Source organism: Pongo pygmaeus, chromosome 15, assembly GCF_028885625.2.
Source record: "Pongo pygmaeus isolate AG05252 chromosome 15, NHGRI_mPonPyg2-v2.0_pri, whole genome shotgun sequence".
In the NCBI taxonomy this organism is placed as follows: domain Eukaryota; kingdom Metazoa; phylum Chordata; class Mammalia; order Primates; family Hominidae; genus Pongo; species Pongo pygmaeus.
This window is the reverse complement of record NC_072388.2, coordinates 44294356-44311811: the sequence shown is the minus strand read 5'-3', so window position 1 is coordinate 44311811 and position 17456 is coordinate 44294356. Positions and strand designations below refer to the sequence as shown.

At 35.5% G+C, this 17456-nt stretch overlaps 1 long non-coding RNA gene across 3 annotated transcripts; it reads left to right on the top strand.

Moving 5' to 3' along the window:
- Positions 1–1931: 1931 nt before the first annotated feature.
- Positions 1932–11515, top strand: LOC129013109 (uncharacterized). 3 transcript variants are annotated; one of them, XR_010123652.1, is made up of 4 exons: positions 1932–2458; positions 3378–3525; positions 5859–5913; positions 11270–11515. It is a non-coding gene; the product is annotated as an uncharacterized LOC129013109 (long non-coding RNA). The 3 variants fall into 3 exon arrangements; XR_010123651.1 differs by having other exon boundaries at positions 3359–3525; XR_008493772.2 differs by lacking the exon at positions 5859–5913 and having other exon boundaries at positions 3359–3525; positions 11270–11453.
- Positions 11516–17456: the final 5941 nt, after the last annotated feature.

Below are 17456 nucleotides of genomic sequence, written 5' to 3'. Positions count from 1 at the left end.
ACTTCTTGCTCCATACACTAAAATTAGCCGACTGTTATTTTCATATATGAACCAAAGAGGTGTTTGTCCACAACGTACACAGTTGCCAAGATACCTTCAGGTAGTCTGGGTTTCACTACAATAGCTGTGAAGCACCTATTATAAACTAAGTACTCTTATACATGAAAAGTACACAGTTCCTACCCCGTAGACAATAGAGTATAGACAGGGGCAGTATAAGTAAACAAAACAATTACAGGACAATGCAAAGAGAGCATCAGCAGCAAAAAGCTCTGTGCCATCTGGGTAAGAGATGATACAGAAGGGGGAATAGTTAACTTGTTCTGGAGGCATCAGGAAATGTTTAAAGCAAGACAGAAAATCCAGGACGATGTTCTCCTATAAGAAACCTAAAAAATCAAGGAAAGTATATTTCTTTTTCTTTAAACACGCTTTTCTAACCCTGAGTTTTTCATTTAATGAGGAATATATTATAAAGAAGAGTGGTAAATGTTACTGAGTTTTCCTTAACCTTCAAAAAAGTTTTAACTATGTGCTGTAGATAAAAATTATAATATTTAAGGATCTATATCTTCTCACCAGATTTTCCAAGTGTTTTAATAAGAAATCTATTCCAGAAAAATATTACCTATGATTAAACTACATTCCCTGTTATTGACCTTTACGACCTCATGCTTCCTTTGCTAGGGTACTATAATTACCTCATAAAAGAAAGGGTAGAGTAATAGGACCCGTGAAGATAACAAACATCCACTGAATTTCCCTCACTCAGGCTATCATCTGGAATCTCCGAGTCTCTCAACCTTTTTCTAAAGCTATTAATATTATTGCTGTGTTGACCTTTGCTGCTGTTTGCCATTTTGAAATTTACAGATCAGCAAGCACCAGTAAATCTTGTCAGAATTAATGCAAATGTAAGACACAGTCATTACAGGCTCCTCACGGTAAAGAATAGCTTGCTACAATGTTATTACCGAGACACAATTTATCCTGATTAGCCAGAAAGATGAGACGCCCTGAATATAAGCAGTAAACTGGCTCTGAGAAATAAATTTCACTGGCATTGCCCACACAGAAGTTTGCTCACGCGGATGAATGCTGTCAGTGCAGCGAGTGGCGGAGTGATTGATCCACTCCTGTACATCTCCCATCTCCCCCTGCTAGAAAATGAAAGTTAATTTGCTCTCATTCATTCTGTTCACCACACTAGATGTTTTTAAGAGTTGAACTCAGAAAATGAAGACAAGTAAATAATGGTTTCGATGACTTTTTTTTCCCGGCAGTGGATGTACCTTTATATTTCAACCCTGCACATTTCTTTCATAGGGTAGCTAGGATTAATATACCAATGAATTCCAAGTCAAACAGGAAACATTATTTGCTCTGTTGGATGAGCTTATGTTTCTGATATATAAAAAAGTGATTCCATAAAAGAACTGAGGATATATAGGTAGCAAACTTCCAGTTCATGACAATTTCATCTTCTCAGTGCATTTTTAAATCACTTTTTCTCTATGAAAAATTCTTGCAATGATATTAATGAACTAAGAATTTTAATGTAGTCTTCTTTAAGGAATAGAGTGACTGTTGGCGGCCAAAAGAATGAGAGTTATGATCAAATCAGTATACCACTGGAGGCTATAGGCGCAAACAGCAAACTGTTTCTCATGAAAGCAGGATGTTCAAAGCAGGATGTTGGCAAAATGACAAACTGCATCTGCCACCCAGAAGGAATGCTGAGGGCAGTCACGCCCCAAGTGCAGTGTTTTTTGTGATTAGGCACAACTGAAGCTTGTTAGCAATAATATGACCCTGTGATTAATTGAGCGGCTGACCAATCATTACCTCCTCGTCCCTGCTCTTTCTACCCAATAAATACAAAGGGCTGTGGAAGCTCAAGGGGCTGCCTTTGCTCATTAGAAGCAGAGAGCTCTCTTCTTCTTCCCCTGGATCCTTCCTTTAAAATAGTTTCTTTTGTCTTAAGTTTTCATTTCTACGTTTGTCCCTTCATTCAGTCTCTTAAATGATGGTCTCAAGCAGTAACGGTAGTAATTGCTGTAATGACGGTCTCAAGTAGTAACCAGGGCAGTCTGCCACAAGTGGCACCTGAACAGGTACTAACAGGGACTATCAGGAACAAACGGAGACCTGAAGACACCTGAAGGGAACTGAAGAGGCCTGCAGGGACAAATAGAGATAAGTAGGGATAAATAGAGATAGGTAGGGAAGACAGGGACTTACAGGAAGTAACAGGGACCATAGGAATAGATAAAGACTAGCAGAGATTAGCAAAGACCAGCAAGGACTAGCAGAGACTAGCAAAGACTAGCAGAAACTTGCAGGGACAGGCAGGGTCCTATAAGGACCTGAACGAGGAAGATCTGCTGGAAAAGAAAAGAACTACAACCAACCAGACGAACAAGAAACCCTGTTAGAAGTCTGCTGGCAGCAACATAAGGTCAGTGCTCTAAAAAGGTACTGGTCAGTACCCTAGAGGTACAAAGAACGGGAAGTTTTTGATCAGGGTAACAGGGGGAAGAATTTGGTTATTTCTTTTCTCTTTTTTGTTTGGAGTTTGGTACGTGCGATCTTCTGTTATTTCAGAGTTTGAGAGAATTTTTTGCCCCACCTACCGCACCTATCGAGGGTGATGAACAGGAGAGGGAGGATGAAAATTGGCTTGTACCATCTTCTTTTGTGGTTGCAAAAATGCTAAATGTTATAAGTGTAGAAAAATTGGATCTATGGGAGTAATTTTAGGTAAAAGTCATCTTAACTTACAGGGTATTACTGTAGTCCCGGGAGTTATTGATTCGGATTCTGAAGGAGAAATTCAGGTGGTGGGAATGTCATAAGATTTTAGGTTTTAAACCAGGAGAATATCTTGCACAACTGTTGCTTATTCCCTGTAAATTGCACCCTTCTCCACATAAGGAGAAATGAGTTTGCGGATTTGACTCAACTGTTGCTTATTCCCTGTAAATTGCCCTCTTCTCTATGTAAGAAGAAGCGAGGAGGTCGGGGATTTGGGAGTACAACTAGGAGAGATTTATCTATCACAACCCATAGCATCTAATAGACCCACCTGTGCAGTACAAATGGAAGGTTTAAGGATTTTTTTTACTATGTTATTGCACGAGAGGGATAAGCTTCGATTTGTTTTCTCTGTGCCTTCTGTTAATCAGAAAGAGCCTGCTTCTCGTTATCAATGGAAAGTTTTACCCCGTGGCAATTAACCAAAGAGGCAGAAGCTGAGCTGTAGCTTGTAGAACAAATGCTTCCGCAATGGCATGCCTCCCAGCTACAGCCACAAAAACCTTTGCTTCTGTTTTGGTAGATTTACTAACTTGGGGACCAGGGTATGCTTGTTTTTGCAGGAAATGAACAAACAGTGTGGGTGCCCTCAAGGTGTGTACGACCACGGAATGGGAGACTGGAGGGACACATGGATCCCAACCATGGGCCTGGTTCCCCCACTATGAGCTGAATACGAAGACAGAACAAACCACCAACCGGCAATTGAAGGTTGCACATTTTGCAATTGCCTTTCTCAAGTAATTAACAAAAAGGGAGAGATAAATTGGAGGCTGAAAGAATGGTGTACTGTACCATCAAGTCAGTATACCACTGGAGGCTATATGAGCAAAGAGCAAACTGTTTTTTCTTTTTTTTTTTTTTTTTTCTTTTTGAGACGGAGTCTGGCTCTGTCGCCCAGGCTGGAGTGCAGTGGCGCGATCTCGGCTCACTACAAGCTCCGCCTTTCGGGTTCACGCCATTCTCCTGCCTCAACCTCCCGAGTAGCTGGGACTACAGGCACCCACCACCACGCCCGGCTAATTTTTTTGTATTTTTAGTAGAGACAGGGTTTCACCGTCTTAGCCAGGATGGTCTTGATTTCCTGACCTTGTGATCCTTCTACCTTGGCCTCCCAAAGTGCTGGGATTACAGGCATGAGCCACCATGCCCGGCCTGCAAACTGTTTCTCATGAAAGCAGGATGTTGGCAAACTGACAAACTGCATCTGCCACCCAGAAGGAATGCTGAGGGCAGTCACGCCCTAAGCACAGTGTTTCTTGTGATTAGGCACATCTGAAGCTTGTTAGCAATAATATGAACCTGTGATCAATTGAGCAGCTGACCAATCGTTACTTCCTCCTCCCTGCTCTTTCTACCCAATAAATACGAAGGGCTGTGGAAGCTCAAGGGGCTGCCTTTGGTCACTAGAATCAGGGAGCTCTCTTCCCCTGGATCCTTTAAAACAGTTTCTTTTGTCTTAAGTTTTCATTTCTATGTTCGTCCCTTCGTTCAGTCTCGTAAATGATGGTCTCAAGCAGTAACAGTAGTAACTGCTGTAATGACGGTCTCAAGTAGTAACCATGCCAGTCTGCCACAAGTGAATAAGTAAATCCTAGAAAATAAAACGGAGGAAGCAGTATTTTTAATGCCTCCAGAAAATAGCCAAAATGTGGAAGTTTATCAGTCCTTAGGGAAAGGAAGAACATTCAAAACAAACTAACTCTAAATACAGGAAAAGGAATGTGGATATATGAGGAAAAGGGAGTGTGGGCATGAAATAGACTTAGGCAATATTTTGGCTCCTGAAGTCAACTATCTCAGATTTCAAAAGACCTGAGAAGTCACAATTAGAAATGCCACAAAGATCTGGATGCTCTCAAGAGCTCCTACCATAGGAAAAAAAGGAATGTCAAAATTGAGAGCATATTTGGAACACAATATAAAATACAAAAGAAAAGAAGCAGAAGTAATATTTTAAGAGAAGTTAGAGCATATTAAATTGCCCATTTTAAAATTCTTCAAAATATTTTATAATCCTTTAAAGAAATTATAAATTAGAAATCTCTGAAAATAGTTCTTCAAATTTCAAATTTAATTTGAAGATAAAATAAAAATAGGGTCTAAGCCCTATATAGGTTTTATTATAAGAGTAGATCTACCAAATCTAAATTATAGTACCAACTATATAAGCAAAAGCACTTTGGAAAATGAGTTTTCTAGAATAGGACTGGCATATTTAGAAATTTTAAGGCATTTAAATTGATCCTTTAAATGTTAAGTGCCTCCCAACATATCAAACATTATTCTAGGTGGTGAGGATAAAAAAGAGCCTTCCTTTAAGGTGTTCATAATCTAAGAAAGTAGAATAATATGGTTCTTTACTTGTGGTAATTTATATATGGTAGACAGATTGAGTGAATCTTCTTTTTTTTAACAAAAGTCCAAGAAAATTGAGGGTAAAAATAGTTTTACTTCTCTGATAAGAAGGTATCTGATTCATAAGGAAATTGTTTCATTAATTCCTTTCAGCTATCAGGAAAACTAAAAAGCAAATATGGATTACAAATGTTAATAACAGATGACCAGCCAAAATGGCTCATTTACTCTGAAGCAAAACCTTTCTACACTTAATTTTAAAAAAGAATATGTTATTCTTGGCCAATGAAGATTATAAAATGTAAAAGTAGAACTGATAAGCATAACCTTGAGAATAAATCGTGAAAATAAGAGTAGGAAAATGTCAGTGTGTTTCTACTTATAAAGACAGATGACATTTCAGGACCCATTTCATAAATAAAAAAGCAATTTGACCAGCATATCATGCTATTTTACCTGTAATAAGTAACTTAAAATCAGATTTTGGGAGCAGCCAGGCAAAATAAATACCAAAGTTATACACTTCTAATGTTAGTAACAAAAAAAATAATTCACAAACCGGGGATTGGGCTCTGTGGTGTGTATGTCACAGGGTTATAAAACCAGCATCCACATCACATTGTGAGTTCTTCTGTCTACCTGGACAGCCATATAGTAACTACACCTGTTTCTCTTCCAAAATACAGGATGATGCCCATTGTATTTCCTAGGAAGGGATAAGTTTTAAGGCCTTATAAAAAGGTAAAGTTACTAATTGCCTCCCTTTCTATTCTACTTTTTTTTTTTTTTTTTTTTTTTTTTTTTGGTAATCCATCTTAAAGACTTGGGAAAAAGTGAACATGAGCAAATAATAAATAAATATAAAAAAAGAAAAACATCTATTTAAGATCACTTCTAATTTCTCCCACACTAAAAGAAAAAAATCTTACTATACCTTATACTTCCCGAGTTATTGCCCCATTTTAAAATTTCCCTTTGTAGCAAAACTCTTGACCAGATTTCCTACCCCACCAATACCCCTCATGAATATATGATGCAAAATTTAAAAATATCCATCAAATGCAGAAATATATTTTTAAAAGAATATGTCATAACCAAGTAGAATTTACATTAGAAAATAAATTAATACATTTTATTATATTGACAAAATAAGAGGAAGCCTCTGACAAAATACAGGGACCATTCATGATAAAAATTCACAAATTAAGAATGGAAGGGAAGCTCCTCATTCAGATAAAGGGCATCTGTGAAAACCTGTAACTTATACTATATTTATTGGCAAAATACTGGATATTATCCTTTGTCCCTCAAGTTCAGGAATCCAGTCAGTGTGATAAAGACCAAAAAAGCATAAAAGGGATAAAGATTGGAATGGAAGTATTAAGTCTTTAGTCACAGAAATTTAAAAGTATATAAATTTATCATATAGATGTTATCTATAAAATCTCAAATAACCAAAAAACACTAGATATAAGTAAATTTAGCAAGGTTGCAGAATATGAAGTCAATGTAGAAGAAAAGCTGTGCTTGTGTATACTAGAATGACTGCAAGTAAAATTTAAAAATAATTTAATCTACAATAAAAAAATTACAAATATTTTAACAGATATTAATGAAGACCTACATAAACAAACATCCCATGTTTAGGAATTAGTAGAATCGACATTGAAACAGTGTCAATTCTCCCCAAATTCTGTATAGATTCAACACCATTCTGATCAAAACCCCAGTCAGTTTACTTATACAAATTTACAAGATAAATCTAAAATATTTAAGAAATCCCAAAGAACTTTAGGTAGCCAAATATGATTTTTAAAAGAAAAACAAGGTTAGAGCACTAACACAATGTGGTTTCAAAACTTATAATATTACAGTAATCAAAATAGCATGGCATTGGCATAAGGGTGGAAAAATAGATCAGTGAAATAGAATCGAGTTCCAGAAATAGATCACCACATTTAGAGTCAGTGGGGAAAAGAGAATATTTTCAACAAATGGTGGTGGGACAAATGACCAAAATGCAAATTACTTCAATTTATAATAGAAATTAATTCAAGACAGATAATAGACCTAATGGTAAAAGCTAAAACTGTAAATCTATAAGAAATCGTGGAAGGATATGTTCACAATCTTAGGGGAGGTAATGATTCTTAGAGAGTACATAAATATCCCTAATCATAAAATAATAAATTAGACCTTATCAAAACTAAAAATGTCCATGCTTCTAAAAAGTGTTAAGAAAATGAAAAGTCAAGCCACAAACACACACACGTACATATAACACACACACATCCAGAAAACACAAAAAATCATACAAATTAATAAAAGTCTAATTTTTAAAATTGGGAACATACTACAATAAAAAATACATAAAACACATTTAAAAGTGTTCAGCATCTTTAATCATCAGGAAAATGCAGATTAAAGCCACAATGATAATATTGTTTCACACCCACTAGTATAGCTAAATTTTAAAAAGCTGAAAACACCAAATGTTGGTAAGGATATGGAGCCACTGAAACTCCTGTAACATTGCTGGTAGAATTATAAAATGGTACCAATATTTTGGAAAACTGCTTGGCAATTTCTAATAAAGTTAAACATATGCCTACTGTATTAGGGTTCTCCAGAGGGACAGAACTAATAGGATATATGTATATATGAAAGGGAGTCTATTAGGGAGAATTGGCTTACTTGATCACAAGGTGAAGTCCCATGATAGGCCCTCTGCAAGCTGAGGAAGAAAGAAGCCAATAGTGACTCAGTTGAAGTCCAAAATCTTCAAAGGTGGGGAAGCTGACAATGCAGCCTTCAGTCTGTGGCCAAAGGCCCAAAAGCCCCCAGCAAACCACTAGTGTAAGTCCAAGAGTCCAAAGAAACTGGAGTCTGATGTCCGAGGGCAGGAGGGATGGATGGAAGCATCCAGTAAGGGAGAAAGGTGAAAGTCAGAAGGCTCAGCAAGCCAGCCTATCCCACCTTCTTCCGCCTACTGTGTTCTGGCTGTGCTGGCAGCAGATTGGATGGTGCCCACCCACATTGAGGGTAGGTCTTCCTTTCTCAGTCCACTGACTCAACTGTTAATCTCCTCTGGCAACACCGTCACAGACACACCCAGAAACAATACTTTATCAGCTATCTAAGCATCCTTCAATCCAATAAAGTTGACACCTTTATTAACCATCACACCTACCCTATAAGTGAGCATATTTGCTCCTGGGTATTTACTCAAGAAATATGAAAACAAATGTTCACACAAAGACTTGTATAAAATGTTTATATGCCAGGCATGGTGGCTCTTGCCTGTAATCCCAGCACTTCGGGAGGCCAAGGAGGAAGGATCACTTGAGTCCAGGAATTCAAGACCAGCCTGAGCAACACAGTAAGACCTTGTCTCTACTAAAAATAAAAATTGAGGTGGAAGGATCACTTGAGCCCAGGAGGTCAAGGCTGCAACGAGCTGTGATCACATCACTGCACTCCTGCCTAGGTGACAGGAGTGAGACTCTGTAAAAAAAAAAAAAAAAAAAAAAAAAAAATTGTAGTGGCTTTATCTTTAGTAGCCAAAACAGCCCAAGTGTCCATTAGCAGGACAGGCATATATATATATTGTGGTACCAAAATAGGGACAAAAAGACAAACTGTAGAGAATAGGACAGATTTTTTTAAATAGTTCATATGAAAGAAGCCAGATACAAAATGGTACATACTACATTTTATTTACATAAAGTTCATGTACAATCCAAACTAGTCTATAGGGATAAAAATCAGAACAGTGGTTGCCTGTGGAAGTGGTGTGTACAGAAAACCTTAGCTAGAGATGGAAATGTTCTGTATTTGGATTGAGATGCCGTTTACCTGTGTGTGTTCATTTGTCAAGACTCATTTAATTTTGCATTTAAGATTTATGCATTTTGATGTAGGTAAATTTGATCTTAATAAATTATTTAAAAATATAAAATATCCTGGCTTACTAGTCAAAAGTCATTGCTGAAATAACATTACCTGGTGTCAGTAAGAAATATATGAGTTCTCAAACACAGAATATTGTTGAGGAATTTTGTGATATTTGAAAGCCTAAGGTCTCTTATTCGTTGGCTGGCTGTAGCACAATCTTGAAAAACAAATGTTGTGTCCGTACATATTTAATTATGGACACCACCATATGGCTACTAAAGAACAATCTACCTTTGCCCAAATTACATTACCAGGTTATCTGGGATCAGAGGTATAGATGTGGAATTCAAGGTCTTAAACTAGAATGAAGTATGGGGAAGAAAGTGGAAAAAGCATTAAATGTGTGGTCTGTGCGCTATGTATTTTCTGATGACTAAGTCTGAATTTTCTAGGAAACACAAAGCATATTTCAATTTTCTGAGTATTATGTGTTTACAGATAATATCTATTTTTCTTAGCATTTCCAGTAAGCAAATGGGAATATATACTTAAATTTGTTCCATAGGTACAAATATTGAAGGAAAGGGAAATTAAATTTATAACTACTTGATACCAGTGTGATTAGCTTAAAAAGAAACATTTTTATCAGTCAGTTGCCTGGATATCGTGATTGTTTAAAATCAGACAACTAAAAAATTATTTTAATTAATTTACCATCTTTTAGAATAAAAGTCACAATTTTTTATCCCAATGCTAAAAGATCAGGCAACAGAAAAGAAATTAAAACCAACCTCTCAATTTCTGATCTGAATATTCCTTCCAGTAAATGATAGCTCCTTACAAATACAGAGGACAAAATAAAAGTGACTTAATTATAAAAACACAGGTTAGTATTGGTAATAGTTCCCTGAAAGAATGAAGAGTTTGAGTTTTTCCTTATTTATAGGCAATTACAAGAGTGTATTCAATTTATTGTTGGAATATGCCACACTCTACTACAAAGTAACATACAAAAGATTTTCTTACTTGCAGACTTGAGAATTTTAATACATTTTTTAAAAATATAAATCATTCCAAGCAAATTCAGTCTACTCACTATTTTCAGCCTCATATAGTTTCTTCATACAGTAATTCCCAATCTTTTTTTGGTCACAGACACTTTTAAAAACTGGATGAACACTGCTATCGAGTTTCTCTTCAGAAAAAAAATAAACATATATGTTTGTACACATAAAATTTAGCAAGTAATTTCCAGAAGTTCATGAACTCATGAGGAAGAGACTCTTCTCTAAAAGAATCACACTATCAATTCATGGTGATTCTTTTAATGACTAATTTGATTCTAACTACTAATCAACAAATTACACAGAGAAGTGTTTCACTACAAATATAAGAAACTCCTTGTTAGATTTACATGTAGAATATTCATTTGATACAGGTGATATTTGACAAACTGTTAAGAAAATGTACAACAGGAAAATGCTATGATTTCATTTTAGTTTTAAATAAATTTTTATTTATTTATTTATTGAGATGGAATCTCGCCCTGTTGCCCAGGCTGGAGTGCAGAGGCATAATAGCTCACTGAAACCTCCGCCTCCCCGGTTCAAGCAATTCTGCCGCAGCCTCCCAAGTACCTGGAATTACAGGCAACCGCCACCACGTCCGGCTAATTTTTGTATTTTTAGTGGAGACATGTTGGCCAGGCTGGTCTCAAACTCCTGATCCCAGGCCACCTGCCTTGGCCTCCCAAAGTACTGGGTTACAGGTGTGAGCCACTGTACCTGGCCTAGTTTTAAATAAATTTTAAATATTATAAATCACAACTTATATTTTAAAATAATGGTCCATGAATGTATAGATTATTTAGCAGCAATTCTTGGTGTACAGATGAATTTGCAAACCCTGAGGAATATCTCTAAGAACCCCACTCCCACCACAGTCCAGTGAAGCCAAATGACTGGGAAAAGCAGAAATAGAAAAAAGGCTCCTAAGAGAAAGTAATTTAAATACAGAAGAATACCCTCAGAGAGACAGAAAGTCTATGTTTTTAAAAAGAAAATTTACTATCATACAATCCCTATAATTATACTGCACAGCTTTTTAAAAAATAGCTGTAGTTTGTTTCAATATGTTATTTGCATTTTGTTTCAGAAATATTTCTTAACAGCAAATTGTTTTCATTTTCATTTATAACCTGTAGTGACACACAGTGAACCGGGTTCTATAAATTACCATGGAAAGTGGTGAGCCAACGATTTGGCAGAACAAAGCCCCGAGGATATGACAAACAAAAGGGAATACGGAATTTGCAATTGCAGATTAAAATTGAAGAAGAAAACATTTGAGTTGCAAATACCATATTAAAAGTGGACACTGCTTATGACTGCTGTACGCAATAGTTTTTCAGGCCCGAGGTGATAAATAAAAAATTGTTTGCTCCATTTAACCATTGAATGCTTGGACTACTTTTGTATCCTTAAGATGTGAAGTGTTCTTCACTAGAAGTAAACATTAAGGTCATTTAGCATTGATTGCTTAAGGCTAGTAAATATGTTTAAGGAGTTTTAAAGCTTTACTTTGGGAGAAGTCAGGACCAGATAGCTTAATAAAGCCACTCTGTGTGGGACCATGACTAAGTTTTGTTGTGTTTACAGACATTTTGTCACAGAATCAAAGTTAACTTTTTTTTTTTTTTAAATTCTCTTTGCCACAGAGGAACCCAGACATGCTCTATTTGCAAACCGACTGCATGAAACGAAAAGCACGGTAATTCTGAAGCTGTTGGCTTGGATAAAATGAGAATGTAATTAAAAAGAAAAAGGTTAGCAAAAGAACATGCTGGGAATTGAAAATAAAAATCTGAAATGATGTCCCAGCCTGCCCATAAGGTCTTTTCCACCACGTAGAGAGCTACCTCAAATGCTCTACTTGTCCCAGAGTCTACGTTCTTTCACTACTATTGCCTATATCTGTGTTTTCTGCTTTCAATAATCTATTGAAATAATCAAAATCAATTACATTCAGCATTTTTTCTGTATTACTCTGATTCTAATAATTACCTCATATTTATTTGTGCATTTCTATACTGGAAAGAAAAAATAATTTTTAGAGTTTTACTATATCTTCCCTTTAATTCTAAGTTGCTTGTCACTAATTCCTTTCCCAACACTATATTATTTCCACCAAGAACATTCCCAATATCTTCAGGAAAATTCCACCCCGTATTTTAAGACAGATTGATTCTTGGGAGTATAAATACATTTAAGAAGGAAAGTCTTTTTGACTGTGTTTCTCCACAGACCAATAGTATACAAAACACAGAAGGCTTTTAAGCACATTTCATAGGGATCACTGACTTAGAACAGAAGGAAACATTTTGTGAAACACTCTCATTTTGCACATAAAGGAGATGTGGCCCACAGAGGAATATGATTTACTGAGGGTGACCCAGTTAGTGGCCATAAACCAAAAGGTCCATAAACCAAAAGCCCCAAGATGCTAAATGTTTGTTATGAAGAGTAAAAATCCTCCCAGTTTATAAGGAGTAACTTCATCCTTCCATTTTCTATTTCCACTATGACTCCCCTGGCTTAAATTTTAATTTCTATTTTGGATGACTCCAAAATCTCATTCTTCTAAATTAATTATCTAATACCCCAATGTTGCACTTATCTTCCTACAAATCTACTTTTGTCTGCCTTGACAAAGCCAACCCTAATTTTCCCTAGTCCTCATTAGAAATTACTGCAACAAAAATTCACATCCAGTCTGAAGTTTGGGAGCCAGAAAAGAATCTTCCCATTAAGATGAGATAGTCAGTATCAATTATTAAGCAGAGGAAGACACAAGAGGGAAAGCAGCTTTCACATGAAAAAAAACTCCGATTTTCTGACACATTTTGTCATTGCAGTCAAACTTTCACAGTTAGAACTAGAGACCTAGACATTAGCTAACCCAGCATTTTCCAAGTATTCCTTGGAACTCTAGAGGCACAGCATAGTACTGGTAATGATTTTGTGGCAGGATAGATTAAGGAAACCACACAGTTATATCAAGTTAAATTCATTTATTTCATGTAAAGTTCTGATAGCCTTTTATGCTACTAGGCCTAGTGATACTCCAAAATTATTGGCCATATATCTGAAATTTATTTGAGCAAGAAACCCTTTAAAGAGGATCCTGCAGAGTTGGTGTTTTGAGGGATATCATTGGGGAAAATGCTGATCTAGACCAATTCAACAAATTGTAACTTAGTTAATGCCAGAGTCAGAACAAAAACCAAGTCTTCTCATGTCTGTCTTAGGCCCTTTTGGTCACAAAAACACGTTCAAACCACTTCAAATAAGAAAATGGTAAGAGGGGAAGAGACAAGCAGGGAACCTCATCCAAGGTGGGCTGATCACAGGACTTCCAAGGCTGTCCCTTAGAAGAGTCACGATAATGGCATCTCTAGCACAAAACTCAAATTTAGTTTTAATTCTTAGTCTAATAATAATACAGTAAAATTTATTGCATCTATAAGAATAATACATTAAAACTACTTAAATTACATTTTAAATAAAATCACACAAACTCTCATGACATATATTAAGGGAATTTTCTAAAAATATGTTTTAAATTTCATGGCTAAATTCCCACTGCCAAAAAAAAAAGGAGCATTTTGAGAAACAATAAAAATAATAGCTGCAACTGATTTAAACTTCAAATATGTTTAAATCAGTGAGGCCACAATGATGCACAAGGAAAAAAATGTATACAGCACTTTAAGAGAATGTCAGATGATATGGTATGGCTCTGTGTCCCCACCCAAATTTCACCTTGAATTGTAATAATCCCCACTTGTCAAGGGTGGGACCTAGTGGAGATAATTGAATCCTGGGGGTGGTTTCCCCCATGCTGTTCTTGTAATAGTGAGTTCTCATGAGATTTGATGGTTTTATAAGGGGCTTTTCCCCCCTTCACTCTCCTCTCATTCTCTCTCCTGCCACCCTGTGAAGAAGTGCCTTCCACCATGATTGTAAGTTTCCTGAGGCCTCCCCATCCATGCAGAACTATGAGTCAATTAAACGTCTTTTCATTATAAATTACCCAGTCTTGGGTATTTCTTCACAGCAGCATGAGAAAAGACTAATACACTACGTTAAAAAATCACGTTTTTCCTGTATGAGCTATACCTGAGGTAACATATAATTAATGAGGGAAAGCTTCTCCTTACCAAAGTTTTTCTAACTCATAGAGGAAGCAGGAATTATAGAATTATAATGTCACCATAATGAAATAATAGATCTAATCGATGATCCCCAGGGCCCTTATGTCACAAAAAGAGAGACACACAGAATTTTCACATGCCTTTAATGGAACCACCTGTAAAGTATTCCTGCCCTAAAACTGAACCTAAATTTGATCAACCCTCTAATTCCAAATACCCTTTACAGTAAATATAGTAGTCGTAGGGACAAGTTAAATGACACCAGTGTAGTGCAATCAGCAAGATTCACAATATGAGAAACTCTGCCCTGGTTTCCTTCAACAAATAAATTGCATGGAGGAAGAGAAGAGAGACAGGCAACATATAGATTTAAGAAACATAGCAAAGAATTTAAAATGCGTCTTTTATTTGGATCCTAACAAAATTATTTTTAGGTATGGTAGTGTTAGTATTTTTTTAAGTAGTTAACTTTTAGAGATATAAACAGGCACTATTCATAGGTATTTAAAATAATCCAGGGTTGAATGAGAGCTTTTAAAGATGAAACAAGGTTGACCCTAAAATAAAAATTATTGGAGCTCGGTCATGGCTATATAGAAGATCTGTTACGTATTCTCTCCATTTTTGTGTAACTTTGAAATTGTCTTAATAAAAAATTCTTGGAAGTATGTTGCTAAATCATAGTATCTTTTTATACCACATCAAATTAAGTTTAAGCCAAAAGAAGACAACAAATAGTTGATTATAAAATGATCAATGTTTACCTCTTATTTATATATTTGATTATAAAATCAGTCATTTACCCTTCAAATATTCTTTTTATATCTAGAGAATTTCAATCCATCAATTTTCCACTGAAAAATATCATAGAGTAATAACTACCACTTACCATCACTGATTCACAAATCAATGCAAAAGACAATTAAAATATAAAACTGACTTATTCTAGTTTATCTAACAGTTTTATGTTTGATATGTCATGTTGAATCTTTATAATAAATTTTAAATCACACATCACAGAATTTAGAAGATGAATGCTACTCTTTAACTCTTTCCCAAGTTAACTGCTTTTCATGACACTCCCCCTTTGCTAAATTAATATAGATGTGTGTATAAAATCTGTAGCTCAATCTTGGACTTACCCTATATTTAATCACTAGCCATTTCATGAATCTATTCATTCCCTAATTGATTATATTATTAAAAAATCCAATAAATTACTCATAAGTTATTTGGGAAATCTGGATATGAACAAATCTTTATTAAATAAATAGAAAAATTACTATCTGTTTTTAAAATACAGATTTTTCTTCCAATATGAACATTCTTTGAATATTTTTATTAAATTAAATTTAAAATGTCAGTCTTGGTGAGACGGTAAGTGAAACCCAAACTCTGCCACTAACATTGTGATCTTAGGCAAATTTTTAATAACACGGAAGAAGCTTAGCCACTTAGGAGAGTCTAATATTATATAAATCATAAAGTAGGTAAACAACATTTCCTACAAGGAAGATTTTAAATCTGGGGTGAATGAGCTCCTTCTGTAAAGGGCCAGAGAGTAAATATTTTAGGGTTTCCAGACCATAAGATCCCTATCACGACTATTAAACTTTGCTATTGTAGCACAAGAGCAACCACAGACAATATGCAAACAAATCAGAGTGGCTATGTTCCAATAAAATATTATTTATGATGCTGCAATTTGAGTTTCATATAATTTTCATGTATCATGATATATTACTGTTCTTTTAATGTTTTCCAACCATTTAAAAATGTAAAAGCCATTCTTAAATATAAAGCCATATAGAGATAGACAGTGAGCTGTATTTGACTAGTGCTATAACTTGTCATCTCTTGTTGAACTAAAATCAGTTTTCTTGTTAATCTTATTTTGTTTCTTACAGAATTACAAAAGCAAGCAACATTATTCACATGTTTAATGCTTAGGAGAAGTATGATTGCAACATAGAAACAAATGACTTTAGTGTGAAGGATCTTCAGTATAATTCTGTTTGAATTTTGTTCTAATTTTAAATCTTCAGACTAAAGGAAACCTGGCCCTTTGAAAGTCTCTAAGGAATCCAAGTTATAAAGCAGCTGAAAGAAGTACTCTTAAGTGACCTTGTACAGTTACCACTTATACCAATGCAGGTGACAGTGGCCAGGGAAAAGTAAATTTAATTTAGGATTCTAGATGTAAAGGCGGACTTCATTAGAAAGAGACTATGAAGGAGAAAGTTATTAGTCTACTGTAAGAAATATCAGTGGGGAAAGGTTATATATATGTTTGCCTTGAGTTTTAGGGTAGAAGATGAAAAAGAAATCAGTAGTCTTTCTTATAATAGCTGCAATAGTACAGAGAACATTAAAGTGCAACAAAATGCTGTTCTCACTAATAAAAAGTAGATAAAAGGGAGGAAAATGAGACAATATTCGAGGTAATAGGTGCTCAAAATGCAATGTAATGCCTTCCCTATGAAAACTTGCATGCAAACAATTTGAAGAAAAATTAAAACCATCTCTTCCAAATGCCTGAATCCTTACGTACCTGAATTAAGAATGGAGCTGTGTATGAACATTAGATGTATTCAGACTCTAACAAAAGAGTCAGGGTGACACAACCAATACTTTATTAATCAATGCCTAAATAATAAAATAGCTACCATCTATCAGTTGCCTATCAGATGCTGGCAATGTCTCAGGTGATACAAACAGTGTACGAAGTTCTCATCTATATAAGGATTGAAAAAATAAGTAACCTTCTTAGGGTCACACACTTATAAACAGGTAAGGCAGACATATGAACCCAGCTTTGGCTCCAAAATTCAAGCTCTTTCCCATTGTTTAGCAAAGCGAATAAGACTTGTTTCAATATCCCACATCTGCCATTCCATGTTCCTTAATGTGCAGAATGACAATGCATTTTAAACAAGCCATCAACTTCACAGCAACACACAGCCTAAAGAAGTTCAAGGATCAACTTCTGGAGCCCTAGTTGCCTTCAGATGGCATTTTCAAGTCCCAGTGTTTGTAACGTATTAAACAGAGAGAGATCAGACAAATGGCAGCTTAAAATCAGTTAAAAGTTGGGCTGCTGTCTATGATATATTTCACCACTTTGATTCTCAAATCATTTCCCTAAAACTAAAACTAAACTACGAGTAGAAGGGCAGAT